Source organism: Lolium rigidum, chromosome 1 (assembly GCF_022539505.1).
Source record: "Lolium rigidum isolate FL_2022 chromosome 1, APGP_CSIRO_Lrig_0.1, whole genome shotgun sequence".
Classification (NCBI taxonomy): domain Eukaryota; kingdom Viridiplantae; phylum Streptophyta; class Magnoliopsida; order Poales; family Poaceae; genus Lolium; species Lolium rigidum.
Genome location: NC_061508.1, coordinates 6,704,916 through 6,722,986, shown reverse-complemented (window position 1 = coordinate 6,722,986; position 18,071 = coordinate 6,704,916).

The window sequence follows — 18,071 nt, the reverse complement described above, 5'->3', positions numbered from 1 at the left end:
TCGAGGATAATATAGGCGAAGAGGCAGCGTCGGAAGGGCTGCGGTGGCTCCACACAATAGGGTGGGGTGACCACCCTCCAGGCCGCGCCTGCTTGTGGGGAGGAGGCCCTGGGCCTCCTCTGGCCTGGCCCTTCTGGCTTCGTGAGTCTTCCGGCGAAATAGAATTTTCGTGATTTTTCTGGATTTTTCCGAGCACTTTGGTTTTTGGGCCTTTTCTGCAATAAACAGACATAATAAACAAAAACTGGCACTATGGCATCTTGTTAATAGGTTAGTCCAATAAATGCCATAATATGATATAAAGTGCATATAAAACATGTGAGTATTGTCATAAAAGTAGCATGGAACATAAGAAATTATAGATACGTTTGGGACGTATCAAGCATCCCCAAGCTTAGTTCCTACTCGCCCTCGAGTAGGTAAACGATAACAAAGATAATTTCTTAAGTGACATGCTATCATAATCTTGATCAATACTATTGTAAAGCATATGAGATGAATGAAGTGATTCAAAGCAATGATGAAGATAATGAGTAAACAAATGAATCATATAGCAAAGACTTTTCATGAATAATACTTTCAAGACAAGCATCAATAAGTCTTGCATAAGAGTTACTCATAAAGCAATAAATTCAAAGTAAAGGCATTGAAGCAACACAAAGGAAGATATAAGTTTCAGCAATTTCTTTCAACTTGTAACATATATATCTCATGGATAATTGTCAACACAAAGTAATATAACAAGTGCAATAGGTAAACATGTAAGAATCAATGCACACAGTTGATACAAGTGTTTGCTTCTAAGATAGAAAGAATAGGTAAACCGACTCAACAATAAAGTAGAAGATTGGCCCTTCGCAGAGGGAAGCATTGATTACTATATTTGTGCTAGAGCTTTTCATTTTGAAAACAAGAAACAATTTTGTCAATGGTAGTAATAAATCATATGTGTTATGTATAAGACATCCTATAAGTTGCAAGCCTCATGCATAGTATACCAATAGTGCTCGCACCTTGTCCTAATTAGCTTGGATTAACATTGATTATCATTGCATAGCACATGTTTCAACCAAGTGTCACAAAGGGGTACCTCTATGCCGCCTGTACAAAGGTCTAAGGAGAAAGTTCGCATTGGATTTCTCGCTTTTGATTATTCTCAACTTAGACATCCATACCGGGACAACATAGACAACGGATAATGGACTCCTCTTTAATGCATAAGCATTCAACAACAATTAAAATTCTCATAAGAGATTGAGGATTAATTGTCCAAACTGAAACTTCCACCATGATTCATGGCTTTAGTTAGCGGCCCAATGTTCTTCTCTAACAATATGCATACTCAAACCATTTGATCATGAAAATCGCCCTTACTTCAGACAAGACGAACATGCATAGCAACTCACATGATGTTCAACAAAGGTGAAATAGTTGATGGCGTCCCCAGAAACATGGTTACCGCTCAACAAGCAACTTATAAGAAATAAGATACATAGCTACATATTCTTCACCACAATAGTTTTTAAGGCTATTTTCCCATGAGCTATATATTGCAAAGACAAAGAATAGAATTTTAAAGGTAGCACTGAAGTAATTTACTTTGGAATGGCGGAGAAATACCATGTAGTAGGTAGGTATGGTGGACACAAATGGCATAGTTTTTGGCTCAAGGATTTGGATGCACGAGAAGAATTCCTCTCAATACAAGGCTAGGCTAGCAAGGTTGTTTGAAGCAAACTCAAGTATAAAACGATGCAGCAAAACTTACATATGAACATATTGCAAGCATTATAAGACTTTACATCGTCTCCTTGTTGTTCAAACACCTTAACCAGAAAATATCTAGACTCTAGAGAAACTAATCATGCAAACCAAATTTTAACAAGCTCTATATAGTTCTTCATTAATGGGTGCAAAGTACATGATGCAAGAGCTTAAACATAAGCACAACAATTGCCAAGTATCAAATTATTCAAGACATTATACCAATTACCACATGCAGCATTTTCTGTTTCCAACCATATAACAATGAACGAAGCAGTTTCAACCTTCACCATGAACATTAAAAGTAAAGCGAAGAACACAAGTGTTCAAATGAAAAAGCGGAGCGTGTCTCTCTCCCACATAAGCATGAATTTATTCAAACACAAACAAAAATAAAAGCAAACAGACGCTCCAAGTAAAGTACATAAGATGTGACGGAATAAAAATATAGTTTCACTAGAGGAACCTGATAAGTTGTCGATGAAGAAGGGGATGCCTTGGGCATCCCCAAGCTTAAATGCTTGAGTCTTCTTGAAATATGTAGGGATGAACCACGGGGGCATCCCCAAGCTTAGACTTTTCACTCTTCTTGATCATATTGTATCATCCTCCTCTCTTGACCCTTGAAAACTTCCTCCACACCAAACTCGAAACAAACTCATTAGAGGGTTAGTGCATAATCAAAAATTCACATGTTCAGAGGTGACACAATCATTCTTAACACTTCTGTACATTGCACAAAGCTACTGGAAGTTAATGGAACAAAGAAATCCATCCAACACAGCAAAATAGGCAATGCAAAATAAAAGGCAGAATCTATCAAAACAGAACAGTCCGTCAAGACGAATTTTAAAGAGGCACCAGACTTGCTCAGATGAAAATGCCCAAATTGAATGAAAGTTGCGTACATATCTGAGAATCACTCACGTAAATTGGCAGATTTTTCTGAGTTACCTACAGAGAATCATACCCAAATTCGTGACAGCAAGAAATCTGTTTCTGCGCAGTAATCCAAATCTAGTATTGACTTTACTATCAAAGACTTTACTTGGCACAACAATGCAATATAATAAAGATAAGGAGAGGTTGCTACAGTAGTAACAACTTCCAAGACTCAAATATAAAACAAAAGTACTGTAGTAAAATAAACACATGGGTTATCTCCCAAGAAGTGCTTTCTTTATAGCCATTAAGATTGGCTCAGCAATTTTAATGATGCACTCTCAAAAATAGTAGTTGAAGCAAAAGAGAGCATCAAAAGGCAAGTATGAAACAAATTTAAGCCTAACCCACTTCCTATGGGAAGGAATCTTGTACACAAATAAATTCATGAGGAGCAAAGTGACAAGCATAGGAAGATAAAACACGAGTAACTTCAAGATTCTCAACATAAAGAGGGGAAACTTAATATTATTAAGATGCATATAACCGTGTTTCCCTCTCTCATAATAACTTTCAGTAGCATCATTGATGAAATCCACAATATACCCATCACTTAAAACATTCTTATCATGGTTCATATGCATAAAAGTATCATTAATTTTGGCATAAGAAGAGTTCTTCTCATTAATAGTAATTGGAGCAAGATTATTATCAAGAATTTGAACATGGTAAACAAGTTGCATATTAAGGGAATTGTTTTTAGCAATCCAATCATAACTATGACAAGTTTCATAAGGATAGTTATAACCTATATCATAGCATTCTTTATAATAATCATCAAAGATTGGAGGCATAGTGTCATCATAAGAAATAGAATAGTTATCTTTCACGAGTATGCTCATCCGTGACCATACCATCGTTGTTACTAGAAGGAGATGTATCAAACATATAATGATCAGTAGCAAAAGGATTTTCAAACACCTCATCCCCAAGCTTAGAGCTTTCTATATCATTATGGGAGGAAGCATGGATAGTACTGATACTATGGTAATTATTAACATCGTCATTTTCAGAATTAGTTTCCCAGAGATTTCCAATATGAAAAGTAGTGTGCTCTTTCAAATCATGATCACTAATGTAGGTAAAGGGCATAGGAAGATCATTGTACTCAGATTCATTATCATAATAATCATTAGGAGCAACATACTTACGGTTACCTATCGTTACCTCATGCACGCAGGGATATGCCGTTACCTCTTTCTCTTTATTCCCCTTCTTCTTCTTCTTCTTCTTCTTCTTCTTCTTCTTTGTTCCCTTCTTCTTCTTCTCATTCTCTTCCTTCTCCTCGTTCCCTTCTTTAGGAGGAAGAGGCTTGAAGGGAGGCTTCTCCACATAACCTGATTTATTTCCAGAAACAATAGAAGAAACTTGGGAGGATTCCTCCTTTTCATTAATAAGTTCAAAACACACAGAGGTCCTATCATATTTTGGCAAAGTGTCATCTTCTAAAATATTTTGTATGTAAGTATTTGTATGGCAATTATCAATGCAATAAGAAAAACACCCACGCAGGACATCATCAATATCAAGATCACTCATATGTAACAAAGAGATTTTTCTTGATAGCTCTTCACACCACAAAAATAAAGTAAGTTCGTCATGCTGATTAGGAGTAATTTCATCATCACAATACAAATTTGCAGCACTCACGGGGTTCGAATTATCATTGGAGGAGCATTGAAAATTAAAATGACCCACTATATGGCAAAGTTCACAAATAAAAGGATAGCGGGCACAAACTTTTTTACCAAGATCATCTAGACCCCTAGACCACTTTCTAGTTTTTTCATTCATATGGTGGATACAATATTCATCTTCGATTTGATTAATTCCACAGGGTCTATGCATTCCACAAAAATTAACATGCTTATAAGAAACAGAAGTTTGGGCATGTTCATTGCAATCATTAATAACAGTTTCATCCTTCATGCAAGTGTCTTTAAAAGGTTCATGATACTTATCAAAATTCTTCCTAGGCAATTCAAAATGAGAGGCAAAAGCTTTATAAAGATTTGCAACAACTTGAGAGTCAAGACCATAAGTAGCACTCATACTTCGAATTTTATCAGTATCCATAAAAGTTTCAATGCATTCATAATCATAATTTATACCTGACTCTTTACCTTTGTTGTTCTCCCATCCTTCGAGTGTTCTCCCGAATCCGATCAAGAAGGTCCCTTTTAAACTCTTCTTCATTGCGTGTAAATGATCCGAACAAGTAGTATCCAGCAAGGTTTTATCTTAAAAAGAAAGTCTTGCATAGAAATTATCAATGATGATATTACCAGGAAGCTCATGATTGGGGCATTTGAGCATTAAAGACTTCAATCTCCCCCATGCTTGGGCAATACTCTCTCCATCATGAGGCCAGAAATTAGATATGCGATTCCGGTCTTTGTGAATTTCACTCGGAGGATAGAATTTAGAGTAAAATAGAGGCACAATATCCTTCCAATCAAGAGAATGCCCATCCTTCAGCAGTTTGTACCAATGCGCCGCTTTACCAGACAGCGACATAGAAAATAGTTTCTTCTTCACTTCATCCATAGAGATACCTGCACACTTGAATAACCCGCATAATTCATGCAAAAACAGTAAATGATCTCCGGGATGGACAGTTCCATCCCCTTCATAGCGGTTATCCATAACACGTTCAATAATTTTCATAGGTATTTTATACGGAATACTTTCAGCGGGTGGATTTAAAATATCAGAAGCATCATTAGAGTTATCGCATATGGGAGATAAAGTATTATCATAGCAAATTGTCTCCCCTAAAGATGGGAAGCTAAAAAGATCACAAAAACTAGCTTCCCCAAGCTTAGACTTCTCCATAGCATTAGCAGTAATTGCATTCATACTAATAACATTGCTACTATCATGCAAATAAGGTTCCATAGGTTTTTTAATTTTCACATCAAACAATTCATATATTAACTCAGGAAATAGATTAAAAAGCTCATTGTTGTTTTCCATTATGCCTAACTAGTGAAAAATAAAAACAAGAAACAAAAAGATGCAATTGCAGGATCTAAAGGAAATAGCTTCGAGCACTTACAACGGCAACAGAAAATAACTTAGTTACCTGGGACCGGAGTGTGAGTGCCTTTTACCTTTCCTCCCCGGCAACGGCGCCAGAAAAGTGCTTGATGTCTACGGGTGCTTCTATTCTTGTAGAGAGTGTTGGGCCTCCAAGAGCAGAGGTTTGTAGAACAGCAGCAAGTTTCCCTTAAGTGGATCACCCAAGGTTTATCGAACTCAGGGAGGAAGAGGTCAAAGATATCCCTCTCAAGCAACCCCGCAATCACGATACAAGAAGTCTCTTGTGTCCCCAACACACCTAATACACTTGTCAGATGTATAGGTGCACTAGTTCGGCGAAGAGATAGTGAAATACAAGTAGTATGGATGTATATGAGTGGCAATAGCAATCTGAATAAAATATGGCAGCGAGTAAACATGCAATAGAACAGTAAATAAACGGAGATTCGATGTTTGGAAACAAGGCCTAGGGATCCTACTTTCACTAGTGGACACTCTCAACATTGATCACATAATAAAACCACTCTACACTCTCTTGTTGGATGATGAACACCACTAATTGTGTAGGGCTACAAGAGCACCTCAATGCCGGAGTTAACAAGCTCCACAACATTCGATATTCATATTTAAATAACCTTAGAGTGCATGATAGACCAATGCAGTTACACCGAGTACTAACATAGCATGCACACCGTCACCGACAGACTATGAAAGGGGGAATAGATTGCATCAATACCTTCATAGTAATAGTTAACTTCATAATCTACAAGAGATCACAATCATAAACTACGCCAAGTACTACACGATGCACACACTGTCACCATTACATCTTGGAGGAGGAATAGTCTACTTTAATAACATCACTAGAGTAGCACATAGATGATATTTAACTAGATCACAAAGAGAGAGATGAACCACATAGCTACAGCAGATCCCTCAGCCCCGGGGTTGAATTACTCCCTCCTCATCATGAAGACAGCGATGGCGGTGAAGATGGCGATGGAGATGGCGGTGGAGATGACTCTGGGGGCAATTCCCCGTCCCGGCAGGGTACCGGAACAGAGACTTCTGTCCCCCGAATTGGAGTTTCGCGATGGCGGCGGCGTCCCTGGAGTCTTTTTGGAGTTTCGTCAATCCGTGTCGAGTTTTTAGGTCTCGAGGGATAATATAGGCGAAGAGGCGGCGTCGGAAGGGCTGCGGTGGCTCCACACAATAGGGTGGGGTGACCACCCTCCAGGCCGCGCCGGCTTGTGGGGAGGAGGCCCTGGGCCTCCTCTGGCCTGGCCCTTCTGGCTTCGTAAGTCTTCCGGCGAAATAGAATTTTCGTGATTTTTCTGGATTTTTCCGAGCACTTTGGTTTTTGGGCCTTTTCTGCAATAAACAGACATAATAAACAGAAACTGGCACTGTGGCATCTTGTTAATAGGTTAGTCCAATAAATGCCATAATATGATATAAAGTGCATATAAAACATGTGAGTATTGTCATAAAAGTAGCATGGAACATAAGAAATTATAGATACGTTTGGGACGTATCAAGCATCCCCAAGCTTAGTTCCTACTCGCCCTCGAGTAGGTAAACGATAACAAAGATAATTTCTTAAGTGACATGCTATCATAATCTTGATCAATACTATTGTAAAGCATATGAGATGAATGAAGTGATTCAAAGCAATGATGAAGATAATGAGTAAACAAATGAATCATATAGCAAAGACTTTTCATGAATAATACTTTCAAGACAAGCATCAATAAGTCTTGCATAAGAGTTACTCATAAAGCAATAAATTCAAAGTAAAGGCATTGAAGCAACACAAAGGAAGATATAAGTTTCAGCAATTGCTTTCAACTTGTAACATATATATCTCATGGATAATTGTCAACACAAAGTAATATAACAAGTGCAATAGGTAAACATGTAAGAATCAATGCACACAGTTGATACAAGTGTTTGCTTCTAAGATAGAAAGAATAGGTAAACTGACTCAACAATAAAGTAGAAGATTGGCCCTTCGCAGAGGGAAGCATTGATTACTATATTTGTGCTAGACCTTTTCATTTTGAAAACAAGAAACAATTTTGTCAATGGTAGTAATAAATCATATGTGTTATGTATAAGACATCCTATAAGTTGCAAGCCTCATGCATAGTATACCAATAGTGCTCGTACCTTGTCCTAATTAGCTTGGATTAACATTGATTATCATTGCATAGCACACGTTTCAACCAAGTGTCACAAAGGGGTACCTCTATGCCGCCTGTACAAAGGTCTAAGGAGAAAGTTCGCATTGGATTTATCGCTTTTGATTATTCTCAACTTAGACATCCATACCGGGACAACATAGACAACAGATAATGGACTCCTCTTTAATGCATAAGCATTCAACAACAATTAAAATTCTCATAAGAGATTGAGGATTAATTGTCCAAACTGAAACTTCCACCATGATTCATGGCTTTAGTTAGCGTCCCAATGTTCTTCTCTAACAATATGCATACTCAAACCATTTGATCATGAAAATCGCCCTTACTTTAGGCATAGATGCATGCTGGATAGCGGTCTATGTACTTTGTCGTAATGCCCTGATTAAATCTCATAGTACTCATCACTATATATGTATGTGCATTGTTATGCCTTCTTTATTTGTCAATTGCCCAACTGTAATTTGTTCACCCAACATCTGCTATCTTATGGGAGAGACACCGCTAGTGATCTGTGGACCCCGGTCCTATTCTTTACATCTGAAATACAATCTACCGCAATTGTTCTTTACTGTTCTTTGCAAACAACCATCATCATCCACACTATACATCTAATCCTTTATTTACAGCAATCCGGTGAGATTGACAATCTCACTGTTACGTTGGGGCAAAGTTCTGTGATTGTGTTGTGCAGGTTCCACGTTGGCGCCGGAATCCCTGGTGTTGCACCGCACTACACTCCGTCACCATCAACCTTCAACGTGCTTCTTGGCTCCTACTGGTTCGATAAACCTTGGTTTCTTTCTGAGGGAAAACTTGCTACTGTACGCATCACACCTTCCTCTTGGGGTTCCCAACGGACGTGTCGACTGCACGCATCAAGCTCTTTTTCTGGCGCCGTTGCCGGGGAGATCAAGACACGCTGCAAGGGGAGTCTCCCACATCCAATCTCTTTACTTTGTTTTTATCTTGCTTTATTTTATTTACTGCTTTGTTTGCTGCATTATATCAAAACACAAAAAAAATTAGTTGCTAGTTTTACTTTATTTACTGTCTTGCTCTCTATATCAAAAACACAAAAAAAAATTAGTTATTTGCATTTACTTTATTTACCTTTAGTTTATTTCATCATGTTTCCTCCTAAGTTCACTCTGAAAGACATACCGGTAGGACGAGGGTCTATAATTGGGAGAGATAATATAGAAGATTTTTTCACTCATGTTAGTACCGCTGAAGATTTTGAAGATAGACACTTGGTAGAACTTGCTCCTACTTATGAAATTGTTGTTGCTTCTTTAGTACACATGTTGGAAACTAAATTTGTTAATCTCAATCCTATAATCCAACACATGTTTCTTACACTCAGTGATATGGAGGAAGGGGAAAAGAAAGATTTTGTTTTAGAAACCCTTCTTAAAGAATTTGGTGGTGTAGCAAGAGAGGCTAGAAAGGTCTTTGTTAAATATAAGATGCTTGGCTCTTACACCAATTTTGTTAGTATCCTTGAAAAGATGGACATGGAGAGAGTAAGGTACACTAATAATATTAATGATGGTGGGGAGATTAAGACAACAATACCTTGTAAGCTCCTAGGAATGAATGACGCTCTAGAAAATAACTATGGTTGGCTTGTACCTGAAAATTTGTTTGACGAGGATAGCAAACCTAAGAATAATGAAAAGGGAGCCTCTGAAACTCACATAGATAAGATAAAATGCATAGTTGAGAAAACTCCCAACACCTATGTTGATGCTTCATCTCTTGATAATACTTGATACACACTTTCCGCGCCTAGCTGAAAGGCGTTAAAGAAAAGCGCTTATGGGAGACAACCCATTATTTTACTTCTGCACTTTGTTTTATATTTGAGTCTTGGAAGTTGTTACTACTGTAGCAACCTCTTCTTATCTTTATTTTATTGCATTGTTGTGCCAAGTAAAGTCTTTGATAGTAAAGCCAATACTAGATTTGGATTACTACGCAGGAACAGATTTCTTGCTGTCACGAATTTGAGCAGTAGTCTCTGTAGAAAAATTAAAAAAATCTGCCAATTTACGTGCGTGATCGTCAGATATGTACGCAACTTTCATTCAATTTGGGCATTTTCATCTGAGCAAGTCTGGTGCCACTTTAAAATTCGTCTTTACGGACTGTTCTGTTTTGACAGATTCTGCCTTTTATTTCGCATTGCCTGTTTTGCTATGTTTGATGGATTTCTTTGTTCCATTAACTTTCAGTAGCTTTGTGCAATGTCTAGAAATGTTAAGAATGATTATGTCACCTCTGAATATATGAATTATGCACTGACCCTCTAATGAGTTTGTTTCGAGTTTGGTGTGGAGGAAGTTTTCAAGGGTCAAGAGAGGACAGAGGAGGATGATACAATATGATCAAGAAGAGTGAAAATTCAAAGCTTGGGGATGCCCCCGTGGTTCATCCCTGCATATTTTAAGAAGACTCAAGCGTCTAAGCTTGGGGATGCCCAAGGCATCCCTTCTTCATCGACAACTTATCAAGTTCCTCTAGTGAAACTATATTTTTATTCCGTCACATCTTATGTGCTTTACTTGGAGCGTCTGTTTGTTTTTATTTTTGTTTTTGTTTGAATAAATCGGATCCTAGCATTCTTTGTTTGGGAGAGAGACACGCTCCGCTGTTTCGTATAAACAAATATGTTCTTAGTTTTATCTTTAATGTTCATTGCGAAAGTTGGACTACTTCATTCATTGCTATATGGATGGAAACGGAAAATGCCACATGTGGTAAATGGTAAAATGTCTTGAATAATGTGATACTTGGCAATTGTTGTGCTCATATAGATCTTGTTTAAGCTCTTGCATCATGTACCTTGTACCCAATAATGAATAACTACATAGAGCTTGTTAAAATTTGGTTTGCATGATTGATCTCTAGAGTCTAGATATTTTCTGGTTGAGGTGTTTGAACAACAAGGAGACAATGTAAAGTCTTATAATAGTTACAATATGTTCATATGTGAGCTTTGCTGTACCTTTTGTACTTGAGTTTGCTTCAAACAACCTTGCTAGCCTAGCCTTGTATTGAGAGGAATTCTTCTCGTGCATCCAAATCCTTGAGCCAATTACTATGCCATTTGTGTCCACCATACCTACCTACCACATGGTATTTCTCCGTCATTCCAAAGTAAATTACTTGAGTGCTACCTTTAAAATTTCTATCCTTTGCCTTTGCAATATATAGCTCATGGGACAAATAGCCTTAAAAACTATTGTGGTGAAGAATATGTACTTATGTGTCTTATTTCTTAATAAGTTGCTTGTTGAGCGGTAACCATGTTTCTGGGACGCCATCAACTTTTACCTTTGTTGAATATCATGTGAGTTGCTATGCATGTTCGTCTTGTCTCGAAGTAAGGGCGGTTCTCACAATCAAATGGTTTGAGTATGCATACTCGTTAGAGAAGAACATTGGGCCGCTAACTCAAGCCATGATTCATGGTGGAAGTTTCAGTGTGGACAACTAATCCTCAATCTCTTATGAGAATATTAACCGTTGTTGAATGCTTATGCATTAAAGAGGAGTCCATTATCTGTTGTCTATGTTGTCCCGGTATGGATGTCTAAGTTGAGAATAATCAAAAGCGAGAAATCCAATGCGAGCTTTCTCCTTAGACCTTTGTACAGGCGGCATAGAGGTACCCCTTTGTGACACTTGGTTGAAACATATGCTATGCAATGATAATCAGTGTTAATCCAAGCTAGGATAAGGTGCGAGCACTATTAGTATACTATGCATGAGGCTTGCAACTTATAAGATGTTTTATACATAACACATATGCTTTATTACTACCGTTGACAAAATTGTTTCTTGTTTTCAAAATGAAAAGCTCTAGCACAAATATAGTAATCAATGCTTCCCTCTGCGAAGGGCCTATCTTTTACTTTATTGTTGAGTCAGTTTTGCCTATTCTTTCTATCCTGAAGCAAACACTTGTATCAACTCGTGTGCATTGATTCTTACATGTTTACCTATTGCACTTGTTATATTACTTTGTGTTGACAATTATCCATGAGATATACATGTTAAAGTTGAAAGCAACCGCTGAAACTTATATCTCCTTTGTGTTGCTTCAATGCATTTACTTTGAATCTATTGCTTTATGAGTAACTCTTATGCAAGTCTTATTGATGCTTGTCTTGAAAGTATTATTCATGAAAAGTCTTTGCTATATGATTCATTTGTTTACTCATTATCTTTATCATTGCTTCAAATCGCTGCATTCATCTCATATGCTTTACAATAGTATGATCAAGATTATGATAGCATGTCACTTAAGAAATTATCTTTGTTATCGTTTACCTACTCGAGGGCGAGTAGGAACTAAGCTTGGGGATGCTTGATACGTCCCAAACGTATCTATAATTTGTTATGTTCCATGCTACTTTTATGATGATACTCACATGTTTTATACACATTATATGTCATATTTATGCATTTTCCGGCACTAACCTATTGACGAGATGCCGAAGAGCCAGTTGTTGTTTTCTGCTGTTTTTTTGTTTCAGAAATCCTAGTAAGGAAATATTCTTGGAATTGGACGAAATCAACGCCCAGGGTCCTATTTTTGCACGAAGCTTCCAGAAGTCCAAAGAGGAGACGAAGTGGGGCCACGGGGCGCCGCCACAGTAGGGCGGCGCGGCCAACAGGGGCCCGCGCGGCCCTGTTGTGTGGGGCCCCCGTGACGCCTCCTGACCTGCTCTTCCGCCTACTTAAAGCCTTCGTTGCGAAACCCCCGAGCATCGAGAGCCACGATACGGAAAACCTTCCGGAGACGCCGCCGCCGCCAATCTCATCTCGGGGGATTCGGGAGATCGCTCGCGGCACCCTGCCGGAGAGGGGAATCATCTCCCGGAGGTCTCTTCATCGCCATGATCGCCTCCGGATCGATGTGTGAGTAGTCCACCCCTGGACTATGGGTCCATAGCAGTAGCTAGATGGTTGTCTTCTCCTCATTGTGCTATCATGTTAGATCTTGTGAGCTGCCTATCATGATCAAGATCATCTATTTGTAATCCTACATGTTGTGTTTGTTGGGATCCGATGAATATTGAATACTATGTCAAGTTGATTATCAATCTATCATATATGTTATTTATGTTCTTGCATGCTCTCCGTTGCTAGTAGAGGCTGTGACCAAGTTGATACTTGTGACTCCAAGAGGGAGTATTTATGCTCGATAGTGGGTCCATGCCTCCATTAAATCTGGGACAGTGACAGAAAGTTTTAAGGTTGTGGATGTGCTGTTGCCACTAGGGATAAAACATCGATGCTTTGTCTAAGGATATTTGTGTTGATTACATTACGCACCATACTTAATGCAATTGTCTGTTGTTTACAACTTAATACTGGAAGGGTTCGGATGATAACCTGAAAGTGGACTTTTTAGGCATAGATGCATGCTCGGATAGCGGTCTATGTACTTTGTCGTAATGCCCCGATTAAATCTCATAGTACTCATCATGATATATGTATGTGCATTGTTATGCCTTCTTTATTTGTCAATTGCCCAACTGTAATTTGTTCACCCAACATCTGCTATCTTATGGGAGAGACACCGCTAGTGATCCGTGGACCCCGGTCCTATTCTTTACATCCGAAATACAATCTATCGCAATTGTTCTTTACTGTTCTTTGCAAACAACCATCATCATCCATACTATACATCTAATCCTTTGTTTACAGCAAGCCGGTTAGATTGACAACCTCACTGTTACGTTGGGGCAAAGTTCTGTGATTGTGTTGTGCAGGTTCCACGTTGGCGCCGGAATCCCTGGTGTTGCGCCGCACTACACTCCGTCACCATCAACCTTCAACGTGATTCTGGTTCGATAAACCTTGGTTTCTTTCTGAGGGAAAACTTGCTACTGTACGCATCACACCTTCCTCTTGGGGTTCCCAACGGACGTGTCGACTGCACGCATCAAAGACATTCGTACAGGAGCTGATGGATTGGTGAGATTGGCTGGTGTTACTATTGCTCCTGGAGGTAATTCAGCAACAACAGATGGCCACCGCCCTCTCCGTTTGAAGGATGTGGTTAGAGAAGAAGAAAGCGCCAGGAGGATGGAAAAAAGATGATCAAGATGGTGGTGCGGCGTGATTATTGCCTGTCTCATCTCTTAGAGCATCTCTAGTTGCGTCCCCCAAACCGTCCCCAAAACGGCGCCGGATTGAGCGTTTGGGGACGTGTTTTGTTTGTGCCGCGTTTGGGGGACGTCGCTCCCCAGTCGTGTCCCCCAAACGTCAATACAACAAACAATAAAACAACTAAATAAATGTAATAAATAGGGCAAGATTAAGGTGCCGCAGCATTTGTTGATAATCCTTTGATCCTCCACAAATGCTCAAAGAGATCAGCTTGAGTTGATCATGAACATTGCTATCACGGATCTCTGCGTGCTGCATGGCGAGGAAATCAGCAAAATCTACAACGTCGTGCTTGAGCATGAAGTAGAGGGTTCAACTCTCGAACGCCGTGGAGGATATTCATGAACAGACCCTTGCTCATCCTATACCGGCGCCGAAAATTATCGGCATGTGTTGCCTCATCTGTAAAGTAGTCGTTGTGCAGCATGGTATGCCCCTCCATCCTCTGCCGGGGCTTCGACTTCTTTCTCCCCGGCCTTGATCCTCCGCGGCGCGGCCTCTTCCTCTTCTCCGCCTCGGCGTCAAGTACGTCCTGGAGGGACGCGATGATCAGCAAATGCTCCCGGAGGTCGTCGTCGAAGGCTTGCTCATCCTCCAGTAGTAGGGCAAGCATCTCGTCATCGCTTTCCATGTCTGAAGCAAAATCAATGGTTAAAATTACGCCGCGGCAGACGATACAACGAACATCGACCAATCGCGCGTACCTAGCAAGTCGTCGAGCACCTTGTGTGCGCGGAGGTGGGGCGGATTTGACGCCGCGTTTTGGGACGCGCTGGCGAAGCGGCGGCGGCGGCGGAACGACTGGCGAGAGTGCCAGCCGCGATGATGGTGATGTCTCTCAGAAGAGATCAAACGCCGAAATTGCCGGCAAATCCAGCGACGGCGGAGGGGTGGGAGGCACGGGAGGGAAGGAGCGATGAGAAAAAAAGGCACGAACCAACGGTTTATGGAAATAGTCGTGGACATGTGTGAGCCCGCCTTGCTTTTCGTTGTGTCTGGCGTGCCTGGAGCATCCCCTGTGGGGCGGGGACGGACTCGAGGCGCCGGACACCGTATCGGGGCGCGCCGGGGACAAAAATAGGGTTTGTGGAACGCGGCTGGGAATATTTTTTTGTCCGGCGCGCCCCAAATCCCTTTAGGAACGGTTTGGGCGTCGCGAGTGGAGATGCTCTTAGTTGTCTGGCTCATGCTTTTGCTGTTTGCATGTAATCCGCTGAAGGAGTGTTTGGTTGTCTTTACCTTGGTAGGATAGTGGCCTTTATCTTTCCTTTGGTGTTGTAAAGTTTAAACCTCTAAGTCCTCTTGAACGCTAGCTAGCAGTAGGTGGCGCCCCTCCCCTGCTTTTTGTTTTGTTTTGTTTTGTGTTCTTGCTCGTGAGCGCTAACGATGTATTTCGTTATCTAATGATAATGCGATCCAATGGGATCGCTTGGAAAAAAAAGAAGGTCATTTATGCACGTATTATTGTTTTCTTGCATTGTACATTAGCTATTTTTCTTGGTATTATTAGAATAATTTATTTTGCAGAACTGTGAGGTTTAGATACATTGTGATCCTTAACGTTGGCGAACTAAGAAAAATGGAAAGAGAGGGATTCGAACCCTCGGTAAACAAAAGTCTACATAGCACTTCGATCAAAATTATAAGAAATCCTATCGAAGCTACAAGTGCAGAATTTGTACCCTTCCAATTTAGATTTGTTCTACTATGTAAATAAATTGCAAATATGGTCCAAGTTTTTGTGTTATAAATTCTTTGGGTTAACTTGCTATTTTCATGAGAAATAAAATTGACAAGTCGAGGTTGGAGATTATCTTCTTCTTGCAAGAGATCTTGCGGCAAAATGTTGCTATGGAAATGGAAAATAAATGTAGCCCCAGTTCCTTAGGAAATGGTAAGATTTTTGACGCATGAAGAAGGGGCGACCCATAGCATCTTGACTTGGTTCTGCTTCCCTTTTTTTAAGAATACCGAGTCGGGTTCTTCTCCTGCCAGTATCGAATAGAACATGCTCAACAAGAGATCTTCTTCACAGAAACCCTGGAATCAGAAAAGGGCAATCCTGAGCCAAATCCGTGTTTAAGAAAATATAAAATTTCTAAGATTTCCGATCCTAACGGGAAAAGAAAGGGAATAGATACCCAATACGATTTTTTGGGGGGCGCTTTTTTGTTTTGTTTCCATGGATCTCTCCGACCTTGAAAGAAGATCAATAGAAATTTATCAAAGGATCTATCTACAGAAAGATCTAGATCCCTGTCATCATCTACCTCTATATCTAGATATGGAAGAACCCTCGAGGATTAGGAAAGTCCTATCGATTGCTACTTTCTCCAGACCGCCGGGAAAAGCATGAAAAAAAGGCTCTCACAAGATCTTCTTCAGTCTTACTCAGAAGGTCCAATAGCGAATGTATATTGGCCCTTTTGAGACAATTATACGTTCTAGAAGGCAATTCTATTTGATCAGTAAAAATACAATTCAATACAATTCCTTTTTTTTTGTAGTTTTAGATCAGGTAATCTTTTTTGAAAAGTAAAAAGGGGTGGAGTAAACCTCTTTTTATTTTCTTCAAAACTAGTGCCCTCTTCTTCCGCATGGCGAACGACGGGAATTGAACCCGCGCATGGTGGATTCACAATCCACTGCCCCGATCCAATTGTGATCTTATCCGCATATGTTCGGTAAAACAACAATCCACTATACCCCTCATCTTCTAATTCCTTCCATTCGACCAAGGAATTCTTTTTTTTTGAAGTAATTCGACCAAGGAATTCTCTATAATGGTTGTTCTGCTTCGAGTGATCTTCTTTGGCAAGAAATACATGTTGGTATTCTAGAACTGTCTATGCAGAATGAAGTTACTTTAGATACTATTTGATGTATGGACATGATATTTGGAGTCTTGACTCAGTGGACTATTATTCTTATTGTGAATTTAACAGTCTTCTTGGAAAGGGTGAAGAAACATGTCATAAGTGGCATATTCATATTTGCACTACTGTCCTTTTCAAATAGTCTAGTTTGTTCATTTGGTACAGTTTACGGCTAGTACGAATAATGGGACCTAGAAAACCAAACCAGCTCAGTCATCTCATTTCACCCTCGTAGAGATGATACTAATTATCCGATACAATATGTGAACGGAATTCAGGTTGTATCCCACAGTAGTACATCAAAGCTTAATTAGTTTCTGCACATCTTTTTGCGAAAGTAGTTTCTGCACATTATACTATCTTCAGGATTTATCTTGTTGATCTTGTTATTGTTTTTTTTGGGTTTGTTTTGCAAAGCTCTTAGAATTGAGGCTATTGATTTTCTGTCTAACTGCCTTACTGTGTTATGCTAATTCAGCCACCGATGAGTTGCGACACCCCAGACGTCGAAACAGCATAGAGAAAGATCAGAGCGGATCTTGACAGTTCGCCTCTTCAGAAGCTTCGCCTCCTCGGACATGACACCAACAGAAGTGGGCGCCTACTATTTCATATAGATGGATATAGGTTCAGAACACTTAGCAGCTAGCGTGTTTCCTCTGCCAGCTGACTTAATCTACTCTCCTGTCAGGAGGATCCAGGCTGTTTTGGCCTCGTGACACTAAGATTTAGAACTTCTGAAAGCGTTTGGTGCAATGGCTGAACATTTTTGTAGTGGGACTTGTTGTAATTGCTGCTGCGTTGATGTTCTGGCCTCCATCTATGTGATGTGGTTGCTAGCTTCCTGGATGAAGCATTTCATTGCAGGGGTTCTTGCAGCGATTTGATGATTATGTACTACCTATGAATGAATTATGTGCGGCGTCTACCAGTGCGTAGATTATTGAGTTCCCAACTACTGTGTTGAGTTTTGGCCAAGGAGCAGGAAAGAATTTGTTATGCATGCCATTTTAATTGAAACTTTGTTTATATAGGGAAGACAGCAAACTGTACCAAACGA